Source organism: Neodiprion pinetum, chromosome 5, assembly GCF_021155775.2.
Source record: "Neodiprion pinetum isolate iyNeoPine1 chromosome 5, iyNeoPine1.2, whole genome shotgun sequence".
NCBI lineage: Eukaryota > Metazoa > Arthropoda > Insecta > Hymenoptera > Diprionidae > Neodiprion > Neodiprion pinetum.
In genome coordinates, this window is record NC_060236.1 from 4,416,042 (window position 1) to 4,439,103 (window position 23,062).

General features: G+C 41.6%; 1 protein-coding gene and 1 long non-coding RNA gene across 2 annotated transcripts in view; one reads left to right on the forward strand and one right to left on the reverse strand.

Moving 5' to 3' along the window:
• The window catches only part of LOC124218702 (matrix metalloproteinase-2-like), a 164,057-nt gene that overhangs the window by 89,964 nt on the left and 51,031 nt on the right, over positions 1-23,062 (forward strand). The gene's annotated exons all lie outside the window — the stretch shown is intronic.
• Positions 1-23,062, reverse strand: part of LOC124218705 (uncharacterized) — a 35,184-nt gene that overhangs the window by 803 nt on the left and 11,319 nt on the right. The window lies entirely within an intron of this gene.

Below are 23,062 nucleotides of genomic sequence, written 5' to 3' on the forward strand. Positions count from 1 at the left end.
ATATAATTATATAAATTAAATTAATCGTTGTAAAATTTTCACTTGGTCGCAACAAATTTTTATCACGTATAATCCGAAATTTGATGAATACGTGTAAAATGAAAACATGAAGAAAATGACTGAGAATGAGAAGAAAAACATACATACCGACTTTGGGAAAATATTTTCTAATATAAAATGTAAATTCAATCGTTGCGAATTGTTATTTTTAAATTCGACGCCTGCGCGTGTGGCAAGATTAAAGTTAGGTACAAGCCGAGAGAGGGATTCGAATTTTCAAGTACGTTGTAAATCCCCTCAAGATCGAGACCTCGAAATTCTGTTTCCTCTCTCGTTGCCCCTACAACCTATAAATTTGAAAAAGAAGGAAAAAAAAAAAAGAAAAAAAAAACAAAACCAAATAAAGTATTCATTTCGAACCGGCAACTTATATACCCCTCATATACGGACGTGAATAATACAACCTCCTAGGTCTGTATACACACATGTACGTGCCTATATTATATATACATACGTATACCACAGACGCGTGTGTGGAATTTATGGAGCCTGCAGTCTCTCCTCCCTTGCTTCGACTCGATGGAAGAATAAAGTTGCAAAGTACCCGTCAGTCAAACACAAACTCTGACTGCTTTTAGCACGTACCTTCATCTGTGCGTATTTGCGTTACTCTTTTCACCTATGGTAAATTAATATGCTCCTTCATTTGCGGACCGTGAATTACTGCAGGTTTTCTGCAATTTCGTTTTTTCCAATTTTTCAACGATTTAGAAATGCGAATTTTTGTCATTATTTAGCCAAACGTAAAAGATGCGTTTAAAAAGAAATTAAAAAAGAAAAAAAAAAAAAAAAAAACGAAACTTTATTTTGTTTTACAATATTCGTTTGAAGCACGTAACAATCAGGCAAGACTAAAGACGTACGTACTAAAATTTGGAAATTAAGGATATCTGGTTTGACATTTTAGTCATTGGTTACGGTAACGTTGATTTTAATTCCAATATGTTTGTTATTACGCGGAAACGTCAATTTTTCATTTTCCGTCACATTTCACCCTCTGTTTTATCCACGTTCCACGCGCGGCATTTACTCTTAATATTCTCAATTTTTATCCCCGTGGGCAAGTAATTTATATAGCGACTACCGCACCTGTTTCATATGTACAATTTTTCGCGGTCTTTATATTACACGACCCTCCGTCTTTCGACGATACGCGAGACACGTGAGAACGGAATAAATGAGATGCTCTCCTCGGCGTAGGTTTCCATAAAACTAAAAGCTTCTTGCAATATACATTAGAAAATAAAGACCGCTTGCATGCAGTGAAAAGGAAAAAGACGAGGAAGAAAAGTAACCTCCGTGTATTAACTTGGGAGAAATTTTTGGGACGGGGCTGAAATTTCGAATTTGAAAAGTTGCGAAAGTGAGGAAATTTTTAAATTCGAACGATCGAAGGTTTTCAGTGTTCCGTGGATTTTTCGCCTGGTGAAATTTCACCACTTTGATCTTTCTTTGTTTTGGATTTTCCATATTTTTACGTTCGGAATCCCGGTCATCCCGATTTTCGGTTTCTCTGATTTTTTACAACCACTTGTTGAACAAAATACGCTGTCCGAGTATATTTTAACATTTGGAATTTTACGCCATGAAAACTTTGTTTTCTTCAATCGGAACTTTACTTTTCGTAACTTTGCTCTATCGTAACTTGAATTTTTGGAATCCCGCATTTCGGAACTTTGACCCTTGTTGTTTCCGACCATTCGAGACTTTGTCGTTTCTCCAAAGTTTGATTTCAGCAAACAATTCGGAAATTTTTAACTCCGAATCATCGAACTATTCATAGTTCATAGTCAGTCGATCTTAGTTTTTATACAACATTTTCAGCGATGCTTTTTCCCTCGCGGTTCCACTGCCTATAGGTATGTACTCTGTTCCCACTTTGCGACCCCGTTTTTCGGCGTTATACGATTACAGGTACTAAGATTTAACCCGGTCGCCCGATTATACGACCTCTGCTATAACGATACCCGTCGTTTGCCCCGTTGCTTAATCGAAATTGAAGCCCTGTACCACCGCCTCCGTTAGTCCTCCTAACGATTTCATTATACCTTCCATCCACTCCCCTATACGTCGAGATACTCACGAGACAATAACTTCCACCGCCACCACCGCCAACGTTATCCTATGTAAATCCACCGGCTAACACTGACTGCGGTCGCTACGATTTATACATACATAAAAAGGAAACTAATTTAAAACACTGTAAAAGTAGCGAAACGTCGCGTGGCTCAGCGCCAATTGAGATCCTTGTCCTTCATTCTCTATTAGCTTCTCTTCTCTTCATTATCCAATACGCATGTTGTATCCTGTCCACTTGTACACTGAGAGAAATTTTTAGTTCCGGTTACCGCTCTTAAATAAAATATTCTTCGAACGAGCATGATGTATTATACGTACAGAAACATTTCGATAGATCGTATATACATGACACTAGATTACACGAACGTCGATTCGACGTTGGACGTTTTGAAGTACGAATTAATTCCCTGCACCTTTGACGATAATTGGAATTCTGAATTCGCGGGAATTGAGGCGATTCTTCGAACGGAAGAAGCAAAGTCGAAATTGGGTCAATAAGCGTGCGAATAGAACTTGATTTCAATTACATTTGCGTGCAAGTTCGGGCAATTTTGTACACGCGTGCGAGAGAATGTTTCTGGGTGAGATTTAAGTTGCCGTAACGATGCATATTCAGGAAAAATCGTTACTTTCGCGCCTTTAGGATTCTCTGGAATATAGCGAAGCGTTGATAAACGAGAAAACATAATCGTAACTCGAAAAGACCATCAATTTCTCAAAAGTCATTCTAAAATTATTCGACAACGAACTTTTCTCTCAACGTTGCCAACTTCAGCCTCTCAAAATTCGGCCGAGTTAGACAGGCGTATACGTATCTCCGGAGTTTTACAACCAGGCAGGTTTGGGGAATTGGTTTAATTATGGAATTTAGCGGGTAATTGCAGAGGATGGTTTCCGGGAAGAAAGATGCGCCTGGACTAGTCGGGGTAACGTCAACCAGCCACCCCCGCCTGGTACAAGGTGTGGCCCGAACGGCCTGAACCCTTGGTAGTAGCCAATATTAGGTGTAAACATTTCTCTGGAGTTCAACGGAGCGAACAGTCGATACATACATATTATACATATATTACATTACGTATAATGCGCAGACAGTTTCTCAAGTCAAACATGCCGTTGTTCGACCCGAATATCAACCGCAAGAGATAACCTTAACCCTCTAAATGTCAACCCCACGTCGCAACTATTGTTGTTGTTCTCATCCAGCTTGGTAATCGAGTTACTCTGGATTTGCGAGTAGGTATCGTTATACGGCTATAATAAGGCCAGATTTTTCACGTGCTTGTTAATAGTTGGTTAACTTGTTTGACGGTTGGATGAAAAAACAAGCTTTTCTCACGTTGCTGATATCTTAGATATTGTTGTACGAATGTAGTCGGATTTAATTACAAAATCTGGTAATGATTTTCTATTATTCGTGTTGGAGTTTTTGAATATTTGTTTTTCCCCTTTTTCCTGCTTTTCAATTCAGACTTATTCGTTCTTAAACGAATTAAAGTCAAGTTTCTCTTCGGTGGTTCACGTTCGAACATCGGGCAGTCACTTAGAAAGAACTTGGCAAGTGTACTAATTACTTTCCGGCAACTCAGTCTGTACACTCAGATACTGTCAGATTCACTCCCGACTTAAATCGTCACCTGTCGTACACCGAGTTCTTTATCACATTTTCAAGTGAATTCGATTTCGATGCTGTCGAAAATTAATCGTCATATTAATATTAAAAGAAGCTGATGAAAATTGTGACGACCTTTTTTTTCACCTCGAGTCTTCGACCCTCGAAAAATTATTTCACGGGATATTTGAACCGTTTCGGGTCTCTCGTCAACGTCGTTAAATCAATCGGGGGTGTGCGATGAATTCTTAAATTTTCTAATTTATCCTTGTAATAAATAATCATACGGCTTACCGAGAACACCGGAAGTTTGTGTGAACTTGAAAATTTTGGTAATGAAATTGCGGTAAGAAATGAAAATAACCGGAACTAAAAATTTCTCTCAGTGTAATCAAGCGTCGTTGAAAGCACCGGCGACTGGCCAGGGTCAATCCTTGAGGTAGGAAAGCTTCGACGCAACGTCACGTAGCTTGTTGCACGTGCCTTGATGCAATCAGGCGCGTTTAATCAAACGAACCGAACGACGCCAACTTGGACCGTCGAATTGGAGCCAAATTTGATTGCCGGTCTTCGTTGGATCGCATTGATTAGTGTTTGCACGCCGGACGGCGGCCGGTCACGATTTTTGGAATCGTAGGGAAACCTGAGGATAAAAATTCAGCCTGCAGACAGCGGGGAAAAAAGTTGTACCTTAAATTGAATCAGGGAATTTCCGTCGTCGTAAAAGCTGCTCGACTGTGCCGAGGGTCGGAGAAATTTCGTGATTAAATCGCGTCTCGCTCGTTTTCGTTCAATTGCTCGATACATCCCGGCTGCAGTGACAAGAATCTCTCGAATCCCCGACCTGGGAAAGAAATGAAGATAAACAAAGAATCTAATTCCAAGCACCTGCCAACTCGGCGGAGCTCTAGCGTTTTGGAATTCTCTCTCTTTCACCCTGCGGCTTGTCAATTAGGATTACACGAGGACAAACCGGGTCACGAACTGCACCCAGAGAGAGAGAGAGAGAGAGAGAGAGAGGGAAAGAGAGCTTTCTGGCACTCGAGAAGTGTCTGCATTGCGGCTTCTGTTATACCTTCTTCTCCGTTTGTGTAACCAGGGGAAACCATTATCCACGGTCCAAAGTTTCAACCAAAGCGCACCGAAGTATCTCGCCTTCGCTGAAAATTTTCAGTAATTGCTCGTGGAGATGTAACGAGAAGCTTACTCGTCGTTAAAAACGTCACAAGTAGAGGAAACTCTCGTAGGAAGTGAAAATCTGACCATAGATACTTACTTTAATGATTTACCTTAAAGCGATATCGCCGATATGCTGTACGAGGAAGGTAAAAGAATCTCGAATAACGTTTCGAGAAAGAAAAAAAAAAAAAACAAAAAACAAATGGAAAAGGTAACGGAAGCGTTGAAGATTGTCGACAATTAACGTTCAATTTATTACTTTACATGTAATATATCGAAAAATATAAAACGCGGATTATTAAATTTTGAGAACGAAAGCGGGATTTGATCGTATTTTGTTCACCGTGTGGTTTCTTAAATTATTCGTCTAGAAAAGTCAAAAATATTATTTACAATAACGTACGTCTTTACTGAGGAGGATTAATGTAGCGCTGTACGATGTGCGAGAGAGAGAGAGAACGTAGAACATTTAGAGAGAGAGAGAGAGAGAGAAAGTGCTCGGATTTAGTCTTCAGCGATGTTCCAGCTATACCGCTAACCGTGTAGCTTCAGAAGATGATACTGTGGATCCAATTTTGATCGAACAAGTTCGGTCTTTGGATTCGATATTGGTAAGGTAAGTATCAGTTATCGACTCTGTAACAATTATTGACCTTTTTTGCTTGTATCTGTTTGATCTTTGGTTCCAAAATTATGAAAAAATAAATTTGCAGTCTATAACCCTCCAGCAATTGGTTTTAGTCATCGAGAAATTTACAATTTGAGCCGTAAGTTTAGAATTTTGGAAAATAAAAGGGTCGATAATTGGTACGCTTACCTTAACGAGTGTCCTTTTTGACCTGGTGTTGATACTGGTTCTCCTGGCTGGAGGATCTAGGCCGACTGAGTATTCGTTGATTACTTGCTCGACCCGTTAATACCTTCGTCTTCTCCTCTCTCTCTCTCTTTCTTCCGATACTCATCCACCGCGATGACTAACATCTCCGTAAAGTCATAACTATTTCACAGTTTAATCAAGCATCGAGGTTGCGAAACGAGCCGGGGAAAATGGACCGCAGAAAATCCTGGACCATCGACTGTCTGGCTCTATAGTTGATAAAATATTAAAGCTGCGCGATGCATTACTCTCGAGATGCGTCAGGGACGTAAGTAAGACGACGTACCGCAGCAGTCGCGAATCGTGAATAAAGAGACGTCATGTTCACGGATACGGCTTCGGGAGTGCTTGCCTCGGTGTCGCTGGGCTTATTAATTGTCTTATTAAGCGAGTCAATTAAACGTCGCTCGTGACGTTGCTCGAGGATCGACCGGCAGTTGGGCTCTTCGGAGTTGGAATATTACCCATCTCACAGACACTCGACCGTTTATCGCAGCCTTCGGCGCGCATGGAACGTGGAACATGGAACATGGAACATCACCCGCCAGTCTGTCAGTCCCCTTTTCCCAAAGTGTCCGTAGCGGTTTTAGTCGCCTGTGGCATCACACCGCCCCTGCATGCACTCAATCAGAGCACTTTCGCATAAGCGCGAGTGGCGGTTTAATAAGCGCTGAGTGGGGTTTCACTTTTATCTTGGGATATCAAAGCGCGACTCCCTCTATCTTGTACTCTCAGCTCTCGCGTTCCTTTTCCTTCGGGCTTTGATACGCCGGCGGGATGCGAACGGCCTCCAGGTCAGATATGGCCTCCGATGGGAACCCACCCGGGGTGGCCGACTAAATTCGATCGAAGCCATGCCTACATCGCGAAATGGTTACTCACACTTGGCTACGGGGAACCCCATCGACCCAAAGGTCGACGATGATGTCGGCTTCACGCCTTCCTTCCGCAGACTACGACGGGCTTTCAAGTAATTAGGTCGCTTTACCGCAATATGACCGACCATCTAACCTTCGTCTCCCACTCGTCTCACTTCCATACTCCGACGTGGGATGCCGAGTTACAATTTTCTTTCGACTTACCGACATCGCGTCGCGTTTTTCGAGATAATCATTTTCTACAAGACTCAATTCGAGCTTGGTCGAACGGTCGTTGGGGGTCGGGGTCGAAACTTGGAAGGGTCTATAGTTCGAGTCACCGCTATTTCGAAAATTCAACCATGCGAAAATAAAATAACGAAACATTTCGAACGATTCATCGAGTGGTATATTTTGGAAGTACCTACATTGAATCTCGTCACAGGCTGCAAAGTCACTTGAGGCCGATTATGAGATTCTAGATCCATAAACGAGACTTACACTCGACTCGAGAACCAGTTGAAACGAAAATGTGACGAGAGAAGCGTTTCGAAAGTTGGACTAAAAGTGATAGTAGGTTATAAAAACGAACTGTGCAGTTTTTTTGATCGCATACCTGCGTCGTTCGTCGTTCTGGTCTAAACGTTGAACGTTTCGAGCTTTCCAATCCCTTCTAACTTCCACTCACATCCTCGCCCTTCGCCGTTCTCGCAGTCCGGCGATTATGTGCAGTCAGCTTTTCAACTACCGAGCTCGGGAAATTGCGTTTGACAGTTCGAGTTTCGAAAACAGTGAAAGCCAGCTAGCCTACTCTGCTCGTGCACAACTTATCCAATCGGTGCAGACCGTCTGGCCGGGTCAAACTCTGCGTTGGAAATGTACGTGCTTCGTACAAGTTTGTGGGTCTTCCCTCTTTATGTACCCACGAACGTGCTCAACTACCAAAGTCAAATTGCATCACGGGGTTTGAGGGTGTTTGAGATCATCGGCGTCATTCACGCCTTGCGAGTGCAAGTGTTCCGAACCCCATGACGTACTTCTTCTGCGATTACTTTACGTCTTCGTGCATCGCTAATGTTGTTAGAAAAGCGTGACGATCGTACGATACGCATGCATACACTCCGTGTGTCGTACGTTGCGTTGAATTGTTCAGAAAATTTATTATCCCTTATATATACGTACCAGAAACTTTACTTTTTGTCTCGTGGATCTTTTCGTGCCCTCAACACGACTTTCTTTATTCGTGACCAGGATCAGTGTCATCTCGTTTATTAAAGAAAAGTTTGCTGCGCGGGGGGAAAGGGTGAAAGAAAGAAAGAAAGAATGGCAGGACGGAAGAAAGGAGTAGGAAGTAAAGTCAACTCTTTATACATGTATAGGCATGTCGTTAGATTCTGTAAAATATCTTTACAGCTACCTGTACCGATAACTATGCATACCTATAGCTATTGCAGAATATTATCGACGTGTTCGTTGCTGCCCGTAGGTACGGATCAGATGAATTTCATTCGATAACTGTGCTTATAAAACCCTCGGAAGTAACAAAGCGAACGAGCGAAGGAAAAACACGGAATACAAACAAAAAGAAATCTCTCTCTCTCTCGCTCTCTCTGTCCCTCATCAGTTGATTTTTCCCTTCGCCGGATAGTGCGTATATCCGTGATGGTATCGACACAGAAAATTTCTTTAGCCTTTGGAAAATATTTGGCAATCTCGAGCGCCGTTCATTCGTATGCAAACACTGTATACGTCGCGTCTATAACCGAACATACTAAAAAGTGAAAAGCTGCGGGGGTGGGAGAAGTTTTCATGGCTCGAAAAAGGGAGTGTAAAAAAAGTACCGTCAAAATTTCCGTATCTCAAGATTGATTTGCCGAACGTATTCAGGATCCTTTTATCGTAATTTTTTCCACTGCAGGGACGTCAGGAGAGGTGGTCGCAATAAAATTTCGGACTTAACGGACTTGGTCGTTTTGGTGTTGGCGGGTATAAAAGATACGTATGTCACGTATATAACAGCTTTGAGGACATGGAAGGAACGCGTAGCAGTGATGATAAATACCGTGTCTCCTTTGCCGTTCGCAATTTTGCTACGGGACCGAGTATATATTTACCGATTGATCCTCTGATCGGAACAAAAACATCTCTATATATATGTATATATACGTAGGCGGTAAAGCGGTGACAAATTACGTGGAAGAGTTTAACGATGATTTTCTCTCCTCCGTTGGACAGCAATCAATTCGAACAGCGTCGTTCGTTAAGCGTCTCAAGGAGCTTTTTTTCCCCTATTATACGCGGCGATTGCTTCGTTGCTTTGCGCGTTGCATTCGCCCGGGCTTTAAACACCTTTCCGTGAATTTTTCGAGTCCGATGATACTCGAGTTCTCGATGGTTCCAACACTTCGTCACGTCGGTGAAATCGGTGATTTAACGAATGACCTATACTTACATCGACGCGTGAGAGAACCGCCGTTTAACGTCGTTCGGAGGTCAATTAACTGCGTCAGACATACGCGAGTGTTTGCTATAACCGATTGAAAGCAATTGAACGCAATTGATAGGAAAACCGTGTTGATAATAGGTGGTCATTTGTGCCGTGATCCAAGGTCAACGATCCGTCTAACGTCTACGTGATAACACAGCTACTGCGCGGTATTCTAAAAGTTTAAATAATTATCACAAAATATATTCTAGACTTTCTCTTTTCTACTCTTATATATATTATCGACGTAGATTCGATAGCTGGGTTACCTGAGAAGAAAACAAGAAGGAAAAAGAAAGAGAAAGGAAAAAATTGCTGACGGAAGAAAATGATTGATCAAATACTCGGCCCAACGGGGTTGAGGTGTAAATGCGTTCGGGTCTCCGCGGGATGATGAAAGCATCATGCGGCGATGAAGCGTGCCGGTCATTCCTTTTTTGACACCCTGTCGACGCGGCTCATTTTTTACCGGCCGCTTGCTTTCTCTCACATTGTTGTTGTTATATACCTATGTATATGTATACATACATACATACGTATGTAGGAAGAGAAAAATTTTTCCTAAAAGAGATCGTTTCAGGGTACGTTTCACTGCTCCTGCGGCAACGAATGCGTACAATTTAATCGATCGGTCTGACAAAAAGCCAAAAAAATAAAAGACGAACGCCACGCTTTTCTTCGCTAATTAGCAATTACTTGCACCTGCGTCCCTCGTTCATTATACTTCACGGTCAAAGCGCCTCGTGGAGACGACGACGACGATGATGATGACGATGATGATGATGAGGAGGAAAAATAAAAAGGAGACAAAGCCGCGGTGATAACGTAACACAAAGGTATAAAAGGTCTGCTTCGTCAGACTGCGGCTTCTGCAGTCATTCAGCCATTGTATATATTGATTAGCCGACTCGTTACACGATCACACAATCTCGCTTCGTCTCGTCCGATATTCCAGAGCTTTGTTACCGGCTCGTTTCTTCATTTTCGTACTCCGATTATTACCCGCTTAGAATTTCGCTGATTTTTCTTCTCTTGGTCATCCCGTCAAGGTCTCATTCTCCTTCACTTTATCTCTCTTTATCTCGCTTTGATATTATACCACCCCCAACAGCAGCCGCTCCCGATCTTCACGATCTTGAAGGCGGACTATGCAGAGACGAAAGTCTCGAGGAGTAGGTTCCGTACTCTCTTACTCGAAAGTCCATTGTGTGCTGCGTATACCGAGAATAAGAGCAGGCAGTGTCTTCCGGTCGGTCGGAAAAAGATACCCAAGTTCCTTTTCCTTCCCTTTTCACCGCGTCTTTGACTCGACTCACACTCAACTCCTTTACTCTACTCATACACTCTTGCCATTCTTGACACAATGCGCATCCTTATATACACACAATAAGGGTTTTTTTCCCCCCGGAATATATTAAACTCGGGGATATTCGTGGCGGAAGTTGCAAAGATTCGTTGTTGCTCAATGCGTGTATGCAGGTTTCAAAACGGTTTTATATTCTACGTTACTCAGAATTGGAAGTGAAAAATAACACGAGTTTTTCTTCAATATAATCATGCTCAATAAGATTTTTGCTTGGTTGATTATACGATCCATTATTTTTTGCTCATAATTGTTGTTCGTCAGATGTACACTGAGGAAAATATTATTTGTTACAGTAATTAGAAAAATTCAGTCAAACAGGTGCCGTTAAAAAACCTGTTTGAATATTGTTGGGATTACGAAAAACGAGGTACGCGTAACCATTTTGCGCTATCGTCGATCTTTTTTTGGTAAACTAGACTTTCCGGTAACAGCTGTAAAACTAATTTTCATTTCCTACCTAGAACTATATTTTTCGGTTGTGGTTAAAAAATGAAAATAGTCGAGGACTGAGCGGTAATCGGAACTAAAAATTTCTCTCAAATCCGAGTTTCATTTCTAACCTGAATCTGGAACACCTTCGATCTCTCCCGTCTCGTTTACGAATGATCTGAAAACAAAAACCCTCTACGACGTAAGGTGTGAATTTCCATCCCGTTTAATCGAAATTTCGATGAAAATGGGGGATGGCGATGGCGGGGCTTCTTCTTCCTACGAAGCGCGTCTCCCGTGACCGTTCCACCCCGTGAACTCCGGTATATTGTAAGCATTATGCGGCGCAGTATTGGGCATTTATAGGGTATCCCATGACCCGGGGGTGCAGCCAGGCAGTGGTTCCAATATCCTGCAAAGCGGCGTGACCCGGACGAAGTCGACGTCTCGTGGCAGCGGTAGCATTGGCACTGTACCAACCAGTTCGATGAAATACAGTCTGCCAAGAAGAGGAGGAGCAGAAGAAACGAAGACGGTGGAAATAAAAGAACGAAACTGGCAGTGTATAAAGGTATCGTGTTCTCACCGTACAGCACGGAAACCGATATCCGTTTCACAGATATCTGCACCACCCATTGTCGACTTGGCGAAAAATAATTCAGTCCGCATGTGTGGCGAAACAGTGACAACCGCGTTAGGTTCGCTCGTTGGAATCGAGAAGTGAGTTGGAATTGATTGTAACGACGCTTAATCGGTCATACCTTTCAGTTATTATGAAATGGAATCACCTTCAAAGAAGTTTAGCTTACCATGTTTCGACTCTGTATGATATTACGAAATTTAATTCTATACGTAACAACGCAGTATCGAACGACCGGGTCTGAACCTTGACCTTTACACGATATTGACGTACTCCTCGTCTCTTTCTCTCTGCTTTCTTCCTTGATTTGATCAACGAACTTTTGAACACACGCAACCATCTCTGCTCTCGTACACCGCCAAAGGGATTCGGCAAATGTGAACCAGCCACCCCTTTGACAAGTAGGGGGATGTCAAGGGTTTATCCACATCAGAGAGAACGAGATGACCCACCTTCAAATTGAAACAGTATAAATTCTTTCCACCCCCGTATGTTTGTCGGCCTTTGAATACATTCATCGGTATTGCATATGAAGATTCGCTGCGGCCTAGATTCGTATGTAAGGTGTACACGTGTGTTACGTACCTATGCGATATCTCTAATTACGTATCGATCGGTTCAAAACGCGTCGTCGTTACGTCTATAGGGGTCATTTGAATCCAGTGACAGGCTAGAGACAGCCAACAACGCACGATATTATCGAAACGGTACCAGTTGTCAAAACACCCCTGCCTGCCTGTAACATTCTGATGGCGGCTCGTGTTTGCCAATTCGCAGAAATGTTTAAACAGGACACGCGTGTATACATATACCTACTATATATATATATATATATATATACATATATGTATATATCCATGTATTATTCGAACAAACAAATCGCTAGTAGCCTTACAAAAGGTGAGGGGGGAGGAGGTTGAATTTGCAGAGAGTGTTGTACTTTGTTCTTTGATGCAAGCTATTACGGAGCGATGGAACGACGGAGATAAGCTCGAGATATTTGCGCCTCTCACCTTCCACCCCTGCACATCGAATCTGATTGCGATGCTTGAATTTGTGTTGTTTCTCTTTTGACAAATGGATAATCGATAATATTATTGTGCCCCATATCTCTCGCGTCTTCCGTACCTAGACTCAGCAAAATTGCGCAACCCTGTTTTTTCTCTTCCCTTATCTCTCTGCTCATTTTTCATCCTCGTACGTCTCTTATCGATGTGTATATGCGCGTATGGGTACGTATACACGCACACTCGGACGAGTTGGGAACGCGTTAAAAGTAATTGACATTCGTTAGGTCCAAAGACGAGCTTCTCTCGTTTTACGATTAGACAGACTCCGACGCGACATAAACCTACCAACGACGGAGAACTCTGAACCAACGCGGAGGGATCCGAATGGCAAGCCGGGTGTAACGTAACTCCTTTAAAGGGACGATGATAAGGCTTCGGGCGACAGAAACACAATCGGACTCCTCGACTTTCTCCCTTACTCCCTTTCTCGGTTCCCCTAGTCGCTCTTCTTATCCGCTTTAGACTCTCGCGCCGTTGCGTTGGCGTCATTCATTCCTTCGTTACCAGTTAAACACGTACCGCAAACTCTTCTCGGATTACCCTTCATTAAGATATGAATACGTGTAATAGTAGCGATGGTGGTGGTGGTGGTGGTGGTGGTATAGGAGCTCTTCGAATTGGCTGCGTGTCGTTTTGTAGCTCTCGCAACTCGAATCGAACTTATCTTTTAGCTTTGGACACGACGACTCGTTACAACGGTATTTTAAGAGAAGCGAAGCGAGAGGGAGAGGAACGTCGTTGTTCACTTGGGAATTGAATTGAATTGAATTACGTTCTACGCTGAATTCGGTCTGAATACGTGCAATCACTTTGCAAGCGGGTGTAACCATTTAGTTACAGTAAATTACAAGTCTTTCGTCTTTCCAACAATTCATTCTCGCAGTCGGTACCGTTAAAAAACTTTTTCCCTGAATAAAGACGTAACAACGAACGCATTCGTCGCACCTGATGCAGGTACTAATACGGAAATGTTCGCGTTACGTTACACGTGTAAAAAAAAAAAAAAAAAAAACGAATTAATCAGCGAATGAAAATGGTCGTTGGTGGAATTATCGTTGGTTACATCAAAGTACAGAATTTCCATCATCAGGCGCTGATGAGCTCTCCGAATCTAATTTTCGGACGAACAAAATGCTCGTCGGTTGGAAAAACGCGGGCTTCCATCTTCTTTGGGGGTAAAAGAAACCTTTGTGTCCGACTCCGGGCTTCGTCTACCTCCTTTTTCTGCCGGCTTGTATATCCGTCTTTCTGTTTTTTTCAACTAAATTCCCGTCTGCTGCGACTCCCGGAAATTGTGTACCTGCAACGTACCGTCAAGTACACGTACGTTCGCCACCTATTTCAGCTTCCATGTACGTACATACATACCTGCCCACCCTGAGAGCTCTTACACTCGCTTCCAACTACACTGGTAATACCCAACCTAACTCTCTCTCTCTCTCTCTCTCTCTCTCTCTCTCTCTCTCTCGCTCTTCATGGATGTAGGTACATGCACACTACACGAGCGTAAAAGCTCATCAAAGCACATACTCGTTCATGGATGATCCTTTGAGCTGGGAGTGGCGCGCGTACCCGTAATATCGTGTGCAGACTCTACGTCGCATCACGCTTTACTATATTAATTTTCGTTAATTTAAACACGAAATATTAGGCTTCCCGCCGCTATGGGTACCACATGGTACCCAGAAATTATCTTCCGAACGGTTGATGGTGCCGCTAACGGGCAAAATGCTTCGATAGATCCATGTAACATGAAACATGGCAAATTCGTTAAGAAACGTAATGGATGAATGTAAAAATGGTTCCTTCAAGAACATTTACCATGTTAAATGCAAAACGTCGTTTACATTTTAAATGAAACCGTTTCGAATAACACTTTCTTTCGTAATCAGATCCACAGTAATTGCGGTGGATCTGTCTAAGCGTATCGTAACTCTTGTTATCGGATTTGTCAATCTTGTCGCAATTACTGTAGATTTGATTCGAAAAATGGTATCGACCTTGTTTCAATCCAATTATGCGTGAATATATTCCTTTTATTGTAAAATTTTGACTTTAGACTCACGATGAAGTCGTTCAATTAGAGGAGAAACCAATAAGCTAACAACGTTTTTTTCTTTCTTCTTTGATTTCAGGTAAGAACATTCTCCTATACCGTGAAAAAATTTCACCTCGATGCAGAGCATGATATTTTCCTCTATTGGGTAAGTCTTTGAAGCGAATATATGTGAGCTTGCACCGCGGAGCACGGAAAAGTCGAATGGCGACAACGTGGACTCACTCAACCGGGGTGTGATGTTTGCCTCGAAGAGGCCCAGGAGGTCATCACAACCTTTTTGAGTGAGCGAACGGTGTCGTCCAAGGCAGCTAAGAATATCCTCGAGGGATCCTGCGGAGCTGAACCCCGCGATCAGGTGCAGGACTCCCTTTTGTAACGGCGCTAAGAAGTCCCGCGAAGTGTTTTCGTGATTGATCGGCTGATCCGCGGCATTACCTTAACAACGTACACTCATCCCGCGTCGATCGAGAACGGCCGATATTTTGGTACCGAGAGAGGATCTCGAAGACTCGAGATTGACTGGGACGAAGGTAAAGAAGAACAAGGAGACGAGGAAGAGGAAGAAGAAGAAGAATGAGGAGAAGAGGAGAAGGAGCTAAAGCTTTTTACCAAATCAGACCGGTGCCGTTGATCCTGCAGGTATTAGCCGTCCGTTCCATTGCTCGTTTATCTTTAAACAAGCTGCCGATCAATGCTAACCATCAACGAAATTCTGTCCGGAGCTTGCAGTGGTGGTCGTTCTGAATTTGCGGAATAATCCTTCGATCAGGGTGTAACCCGGTAGGCTACACTTTTTTTTTTTTTCCCCCCCCCATACAAGCGTGAAAATGATTGACAGAATCCATTAATTAGTTTTGTCGTTTGATCGGCGTGCATGAGGGGGATTTAGCGATACTCGGTTCACGGTTGTACTTGAAAAATTGTTTTGCACAGCTACCGGGCGTGTCGAACGATTGAAATGGATCGGGGACTCGGAGTTTTTTTCATCAGAAATTTTTTTTCCACTCGCTATTTTTTGTGTTCCGAAACTTGGTATCCTCACGGGAAATTGCGTCTTTTTTTTTTTAGTACCGCTCGTCTCTTGTACATCTCGTTAGAGTGTTTCGGATAAACGTAATTTACTACTTTTCCGAAAAAAGTTTTTTCAGATCGAAAGAAAGATTCTGACGAAGTGTTGCGAATAAAATTTTTCTTTTATTGCCAACGTCAAACATAATGTCAATTTACGTCACGAGGAAGACTTTCTTCAATATTAATTTAATCTCGTAAAATAGTTATAATTTACTATGAACTTTTAATTTAGGAAAATAAGTTTCTCGATTGATATATCGTGTTATGGATCGTGATCATTGGGTTGAATATAAACGCCTGGAAAGAAATAATAATTTAAGTGCTAGAACGTGTTTCTTCATAAATTGAAAAAAAAAAAATAAATAAAAAATTGAGAACAAGTGAAAAATCAATCGAACGCAATCTTCCACATAACGTGGAACGATCATCTTTTGACAAAATTTTTAAGGAGTGTCACGGTAGAAAATCGCTAATTATCTTTTCCCGAAACACACCCGACTAATCCACAGATTTGTCCCTTGAACGCTGTTTCATTATATCGTGGATATTCCGAAGCCTGTAAGGATAAAAGGTGGAAGGGAATCTCACGTATTCGTTGGGAAAATACACATCTTCTGGAAAGGGAAATATCGAACGGTGAATTTGAAAGCTTTTAGGTGGGATTTGAAGATGTCCCAAAATTTATCACAGAATCTCAAACCCCGTTTGTATCGATCCGCATTGATGAAACTCGTTAGTTACAGACGAAATCCAGTCAACGGTACGTAACGAGATATAGAATTTACTTCGTTTTTCCTCTTTTCCCGTACGGCTTCGATTCTTCGTTTATGATACTTCAAGAGTTAAAGCGGCGCGTGTCGGGTGTACGATAATAATAATAACGATGATGATGATAATGATGATGATGATAAACCAGTAAATAACGCTACATAGATCCAATCGGTTGGGCTTCATCTTCGCCCAGCAATTGACCAAAAAATGTGGAAACTATGTAAAATGTAGTTCGGAGTCGTGCGACGGAAAATTAACCGCGCGCGTGTAGAACCGGGGGAATATTAACGCCCCTTTTTTCATCCCCCCCTTTTTTCATCCCTTCGGCCTGCACCATGCGAAACGTTTGTACCAATTGTTGTTCGCTCGGCTATTATACGTACGTACGTACGTATGTCGTGTATTCATATATCGAAGGGGGATTTTCCGTGGACACGCAACGTCGCTCTGCGTTCAACGCTTCCACGGCCACTGACCACGATAATCTCGTTACCCGAAATCCCCGAGAGGATAGACGTCTAGATTTATCATCCCGAAAAAAGCGTGCCTTGCTTCGCAAACGGTATTACAAGTATTACATTGTCATTCTTTCTTCCCGCATCGATGGGATTAAATTTTCTCGCTGTAATATGCTGAAGCTTCGTTAAAATCGCTGCGGTCAGTTGAAATTGTACAAAAGCTTTTGAGTATCATCGTAATTTCTTTGTTATATAGGATTTTTATTATTTTATTTGATTTATTTATTTATTTATTTTTTTTTTTGTATGGCTTGTTTGATCGGATATTCTTGCAGAATTCGGCAACGTTTACCGTGAGACACGTGTTGCTTTTTTAATTTCTCGTTTCTCCGTTCTCAGAGTAAAAAGGAAATTATCGCGATCACGCCGAGAATGAAAAGTTGACTTTTACACTGGATGTTGACGTTTTGAGATTTACAGAATCACCTCCGACCATTTTTGATACGATCGATGTCTGCGAATATTTACGGATGTATGTATGTGATCGATTTATTTTGTCCGGATTTCAATAACTGGTCATCAAACTCAGAACTGATTAGATTTCGGCTTTGATCGGTTCGGTACTTTTTCAATTATTTAAATAACGAAATTTCAAAAGATCAAATAAAAATGATATCTTAAGAAGGGTCGAATGGATTTGAGTGAAAATTGGTGCCGTGAGGTTTTTTGCATCGCCGATCACGAATCTAAGGTCAGATTTGTGAAATTTGAATTTAGCGTATCCGAAGAGCTAAAAAAAAAAATTAAACACATTGGATTTCGATGAAAATCAATGGTTCAAAGTAAAAGAAATAGTCGTATTTCCACGTAATACGATATCCGAGGGCTTTAAAACCGTTAATCACGAGTCTGAATTTCTAGTTTGAAATTCGAATTGGATATAAATATTAAATTTTTCCGGTGAATTTGTAACCCGTAGCGTGAGACCTTAAAAGTTCGAGGACAGCCTAAGGCCGCTTGTTATCTTTTCTCACTTACTTTGAACTCGATCGTCCGCCCTTCGCGTTTCGGGAACCGTACAAGAGTCTGATAAACACCGATTCGTGCGATCGGCAAAAAGGGCTGCGGGCTTTGGCCGACCATCCAGAATGATTCTTCCGGTCCCTGCTCGCGTTCTCGAGGGCATTGCCCGACGGGTATTTATACGGGTTTGTTGAAAGGTCGTACCTACCGTTAATGAATTTCATCACAATTCTCCGGCTCTTAATAACTTGAGCGTATGGGGACCGAGGAGAATTAGAGCTAGGAGAAAGAAACAGTTCGGTGGCTGCGCAAGGATCCGAGAACCGTAGAGATAAGTACGTACGTACACATGCGTGCGTGCGTGTAGGCACGATGTCAGAGAAAGCGATCGTGGAACCAGACGATGTAAACGGAACGTGGAGCCGTGTGTGTGTTCACGGGGAGGAAAAAAAGATTGTTCGCGGCGAGCAAAGCGCGCCAGTCTGGAGCCTCTTCCACTTGACTCCATTTGGCATTCCAATGCGCGTGCATGACGGTTACGCTCGCCTTTCCCCCTTCGGTTTTAGCCCCCCCCCACCCGGCGTCAATCCTCGTCCATATCTTTCAATAGACGCGTCAATTATCTTCGTTTCTTCGTCCCCTCTGCACCCTCTAATCGACCACGATACCGGGCGCTTGTCTTTCGGCCAATATTCCGGGCATCGCGGATCGATGGGTGCCGCCACCCTTCCCCTCGACGCCCCCTCACATACGTATACATATATCTACATCCGCACACACACACACACACACACACATATTAGATAAGACCCGGTGTCTGTATACGGGGAAAATATTCGCTTTGATTTATTATTTCTCCCCATCCCCCCCTCCTCCCACGTCTCTCACAGATTTATGCCGGGGAAAAGAATGATGAGTTTTTTTGTTTTTTTTTCTTCTTTTTCTTTTCGTTGCCCGGAGGAATGGGATTTAAAAAAAATAAATAAATTAAAAAAAAAAAAAAAAAAAAAAGAAAAGAAACAACATTTTTTTTTCCCACCTCGACTTTTGTTTTTGTTCGTGCTCCCCCCATGCCCCTGTTTTGTATAACTAATCATGATAACGATATATCCTGGAGCAGTATCTGCGTATATTACATGTATGTATATATATATATGTATATATATATGTATATAGGGCGTTTTATTGGCGAAATAAAGAGAAAAAAAAAAAAATAATAAATAATGTAAAAGAATCTTCGCTTAATATACGGGAAAATAATCTTTGTATCACACGTAAGGCACGTCCCTCGATCGACTCGTTAATTTTCTTTTCACTTATTTCTTCTCACGTTCAAGTATAATCTCGGGGACACGATGGGGAAGAAGGGAGGACTGGTGTTTTTTTTTTTTTTTTTTCATTCTCTCTCTTTTCTTTTCATCTTACAAATATCCTACGCTTGACTTATTTATATTCGCGGCGCCTTTGTATTAAGGAAAGGAACGGAAAATTTTTGATGAAAATTATAAACGACCATTGACGTTTTGTTAATTCAACGTTTTATCAACTTATTCATTTATGCCTAATTTTAATTTTTGTTGTTTTTATTGATTTTTTTTTTTTTTTTAAACTTTATTCACATGCGCCAAATCCTTCGAATACGGAACGTTGTTTAAAAAATATTGCTGATTTAATTTCCAAAGAGTCTTGGAGGAGGAAAGTGAAATTTCAGATAAGAAATTGAACGTTTGTGTTTATAATGAGAGATAATTGACAATATGATTTCGCCGAGTCAAGTATCCGTTATCATTAATCATATCGGCGATGTAGGTTTTGGTGAAGAACATAATTTATATTCATGCTATTCTAAAACACCAAGGGCGGCAGGCTTTAAGAAAAATCCTGTATTGATGTGGGATATTAACTTCCGGTCCGTAATGATCAAACGACGACGACAGAGGGTCGGAAAGCAAATTTGTAAATCTCGGGGCGATGTTTTATCGTTTCAAATTTTCTCGCCGATCGTTCCTCGGATACACGTCTCGGTTATACATTACGTACCCATTATAAAACAGAAGAGAAGAAATGAAAGAATGTAAAAAATTTTACAACGACAATAAATCGATTTGACATTCGTAAGCTGTCGTTACAAGTTTCCCCGAACCGAGTTTCAGGGTGAGGTGAGAAAGAAAAAAAGAAAAAAAAGAAGGGGGGGGGGAGGGGAGGGCGGATGGAGCCGAAAAAATTTCCATAACCAATCGGAAACAACTCATCGCCCCCTTTTCGTCCCCCTCCTTTCACTCTCTCTCTCACTCTCTCTCTCTCTCTTCTCCTTTATTCTTCTCGCAATCACGGCCCGGCTATAATTCTTCTTTAAGTCAAGCTTAAGCGTATATAACCAACAACGTGCCGATGGAGAATGGCAGGGAATTGCCATTAGCTCGCGGGAAATAAAGGACGGAGGAAATTGCTTTTTATAGAAAAATAAATCGGATCATTGCTACGGACACTTTATACTGTACTACTGAATATAAAGTACAGCAAACGAAAGCGTATTGTATTTAAGTGAAAGTTGGTGGGAAAGAAATTTGTTGACAAAAAAATTACTCAGGCATGTAATCTTGACGAAGCAATTAGATTTTCAATTAATTCGTTCGATTTTAATTTCTAAACTTGCAACCGACTAATTGAACTTTAGTTTATTAACACCGGCTGCTTGGACAATTTATACACACCTCTAGCCCCGTGTAAAGTGAAACATAATTTCGTACCGTGGAGGGAAGTTAATTACTCGTAGTTGATAGGTAATGATGATTGTAAATATTGCAAGTCCAGCTGCACGGATAATTAAAGGTTTACAAAAAATCGACAGCATTGCAAAAGTGTTTTGTGAAAATTTCCCGTTTCTTGTTTCGTTCGACGATGCCTGACAATTATGCCCAAAATTAATGACTGCACTTTGATACGATACGAGGTGTGAAATCGTGCTTGAAACCGCTTTAATTTCAACGTGCGAGTCATTTCGCGTTTCGAATGAAAATTAAATTAACCACGCGATATCACATTATTTTACGATTGCAGTTTATCGTGCTTCACTGGTGAAAGAGAAACTGTATGAAATAAAATTGACGAATAACACGTGTCCTCTATTTCTCTCGCCTTCTCTCTATTTTTTTTTCTTTCTTTCTTCTTACGAAGAAGAAAGACGGAAGGATGGAGAAATAAGGAGAAGAAGGGACGGCGTCGGGATGCTTAAGTGGCGTCGTTTTCGTGACCTTTAGAGACTAACCGTAATCTTGCAGCAGGGCACTAAAAGCTAACGTCCGTACGGCGACGAGAGCCGAGCTAAGAGGAGACAGAAAAGCTCTCGCCTTGGCATCTGGCTCGTAATTTGTAATTGTAAGGAGAGCAAATGATCGGTCTTCGTCTGGAGGAATTGAGAAGACAAAGAGACTGAAAGATGAAAAAAAAAAAAAAAAAGAGAAATTTACAACTTGCTTCATTTATATTCCACTCGCGGTAATTAGTCGTCGCAATAAATTATGTCTGTACATTTTTCTACAATTGTGCGTGAATTTCGCCCGCGAATAGCTTGTAATAATGACGGTTTTTCTTCTTGAAGGTAGTCTGTGCGGACGGGGTTGAAACTCCACTGAAATTTGTTAGTTTCGTTTACCGCTCGGTCCTTGACTATATTCATTTTTTACCACAATCGAAAGATATAGTTCTCGGTACAAAATGAAAATTAGTTTTCCGGCTGTCACCGGAAAGTCTAGTATCCGTTGTTATTCTTTCTCATTACGATCACTGTTGCTAGATTTTCTTGCAAGAATAAATTGACGTTAAAGCCTTGTTTAACTAAAAAATTAGAGTAAACCTCAGAAACTGATTCAGCGTTGCAATAACCAAAAAAGGATCGACGACAGCGCAAAATGGTTAGACGTACCTCGTTTTTCCTAATTCCAACGATATTCAAACAGTTTTTTTAACGATACCTGTTTTACTGAATTCTTCTACTTACCGCAACAAATGAAATTTTTCTCAGTGTCCGAATATGAAAAGTTCGAAAAGCGACAAATTCCGAATTTTTGAGTGTGAAACTAGGAGTATAAAAATCAAACTTTGACGAAATATCAAAGTCTCGAATAGTGAGAAACACGATGCTCAAAGTTCCGAAAATGCGTAAATGAGAAAACTTTAAAATCCAAAATATCGAAACTCCGAATAATCGAAGATTTTCAATTCTGTGAATTTCTTATTCAGTGATATTTCAACACTTTGGTCTTTCTTTGTTTTGTATTTTTGATTTTGATTTCCTACCATTGAAAACTTTGTCGTTTCTTCAAATTTCGATTTCTCTGCTTCAAGTTTCGCCACAAAATAATTGGGAATCAGGCGCTTTCGAAACTTTTTAAATTCGTAACTTCAACCGCGCCCCCAGTGTGTGCCAAGTGAGCATGACACGGGATAAAAACATTTCATCGACAAAATTTCTCCCTCTCGCTGCAAGGGATTCAAGTTTCCCAAGTTATCTGCACCCTCTATTGTTCGGCACGTATTCTCGCAGCGAGATCTTCGAAGTCTTTGTCTCGTTGCCCTTGTCCTTGCAGCGCAACATCGAGACGGTCTTTCCTCCGTTCCTCCCTTCGACTTGACGAAGCGACGGCGGTAAAAAAAAAAAAATAAAAAATAAAAAATAAAATATGCAAAAAATCGCTCGCACATATCGTGCAGCCTGCGTGTGCAAGGCAGGTTCTCGCTCATCGTCTTCTCTTGAAAACACTCGACTATATACGCCGCGTGCAATAGTCAGGCAGGCATGTATCTGCCCCTACTTGTCTCGCGGGTATTACGTGCAGGGGGCAGGAAAGAAGAGCGAAACGTGAAATAAAAAACATGAACGCACGAGAGTGGATGGTGGAAACTCGAGTACCTACCTATCCTACCTCTATACCGGCACGAGTGACGATGCGGAGGGAAAGGGGTATTTTTTTTTTTTTGACGAAGAAGGAACGATAGTTTTTCCTATTTTTATTTATTCGTTTTTTTT